Source organism: Mandrillus leucophaeus, unplaced genomic scaffold, assembly GCF_000951045.1.
Source record: "Mandrillus leucophaeus isolate KB7577 unplaced genomic scaffold, Mleu.le_1.0 Scaffold517, whole genome shotgun sequence".
Lineage (NCBI taxonomy): Eukaryota > Metazoa > Chordata > Mammalia > Primates > Cercopithecidae > Mandrillus > Mandrillus leucophaeus.
In genome coordinates this window covers 853,356-855,477 of record NW_012105553.1, presented here as the reverse complement: position 1 = coordinate 855,477, position 2,122 = coordinate 853,356, and positions in this window count along the sequence as shown.

Below are 2,122 nucleotides of genomic sequence, written 5' to 3'. Positions count from 1 at the left end.
CCAGCTCTTTGGTGCAACCGCGTGTACTCCTGAAGATGGACGTTTTACAGATGGCTCCAAATTGCTCTGTTTTCCCACTGTCCCAAGCATCTGCAACAGCTGGCACCAGGCTTGGGTCCATTTTTGTTTTAGGGGTTGCACACTAGCAGAGATCCATCAAGATTTTCTCCAGCTAGTCTCTACTAGTAGCAGTTACTCCTATTAGTCTTTACTGAGCCAGAGCTTCAGAAAAGCTACCAGTTAAAATTCTGTTCTGGCCCGGTGTGGTGGCTCAAGCCTGTAAACCCAGCACTTTGGGAGACCGAGGCAGGTGGATCACGAGGTCAAGAGATCAAGACTATCCTGCCAACATGGTAAAACCCCATCTCTACTAAAAATATAAAAATTATCTGGGAGTGGTGGCGGGCACCTGTAATCCCAGCTACTCGGGAGGCTGAGGCAGGAGAATAGCTTTAACCCAGGAGGCAGAGGTTGCAGTGAGCTGAGATTTTGCCACTGCACTGCAGCCTGGCGACAAACAGAGCGAGACTCCATCTCAAAAAAAAAAATTCTGTTCTTCTGTGGAAGGTGAAAGTGACAGCACTCACTCCGTCTGCTGCCTCTATCTCATTGTCTAGCACTGCCGGGGACTGAGTGGGGCATGTATCCTTGTGTCACTGCAGAACCAGTTCAACCTGGTTCCATTTTTGTCAGGAACAAAATGAAACAAAAGGATGAGCTGTTTTTCATTTGCAAAGGACCCCAAGGTTGCAAGTCACATAACTTGAGAATGCCCAGATAAACCAAGCATGCCTGATTGGTGATGCCAGAGCCAGCCAGAATGAAAAAGACAATCACATGCAGAACCCCATGCAGTCCATTGAGGAACGGGGTCCAATTAAGAAGCGAGGATGCCCTGTTTTGTTGCAGTATAAACTGAAAAGCCAAGAACCTAGCACCACCTCTGTGCATGACCCAGTCCAGTCACGCCTATTGCAGTTTCCTATCTCCCTCATAGTTGCTCTCTGCCTATAAAACCTGCCCCCAGACTCCAGGTTGGGGAGATGAATTTCAGTGCTGCCTCCTGTCTCTGTGCCAGTCAACCTTGCAATAAAGCTTTTCCTTTTCACAAAAGCTGGTGCTATAGTATTGGCTTCTATGTGTAACTAGGTGTGAGCCCATTGCTCAGTGACACTGGCTTTCTAGAAAACCCAGAGAGAATCCTAACCTTTGCAAACAAGAAAAAAAGAGGGAGGGAGGGAGAAAGGGAGGGAGGAGGAGGGAAGGAAGAAAGGAAGGAAGGAAGGAAGGAAGGTAGGTAGGTAGGTCGGTCGGTCTAATCTTCACAATTTCTACTTTCTTCCATTTTATACAACAAGATGTCCACCTTTGCAAGTGGGTGAAGCTGTGGAAGAATGCTGGGGAGAGGAAGGGAGGACACAGGGTTGTTAAAACCCAACAATAGGCCTGGCGAGGTGGCTCATGCCTGTAATCCCAGCACTTTGGGAGGCCAAGGCGGGCGGATCACAAGGTCAGGAGATTGAGACCATCTCCTGATCGAGATGGTCTCGAGCCAGATCGAAACCTGGCTAACATGGTGAAACCCTGTCTCTACTAAAAATACAAAAAATTAGCCGTGCACGGTGGCAGGCGCCTGTAGTCCCAGCTACTCCGGAGTCTGAGGCAGGAGAATGGCGTGAACACGGGAGGCGGGGCTTGCAGTGAGCCGAGATCTTGCCACTGCACTCCAGCCTGGGCGACAGAGCGAGACTCTATCTCAAAAAAAACCAAAAAAACCCAACAATAAATGCACAAGGAGCTGGTGTCAGGAAGAGGAAAAGGTCTGATCTGCTGTTTTCAGAAAAAAAAAAAAAAAAACCCTCCACTTCTTTAAAGTGTTTTTCCAGATTTTTCATGTTTGTCCTAGTACTCTTCCATGTGAGAAAAAAAAATTAAAACATAATCTGAAAAATGGGAGCATGTGAGAAATGCATTTGATAGCAAGATATTCACCACAGTATTATGCACAATAGTTAGAAATAAGAAATCAGCAATGCCCACCAAGAGACAAACGTGCTTACAGCTCCCGTGGAGGAGGGTCCTGGCTCCTTTAAGAAGGAGCAAGAGGCCGAGCGCGGTGGCT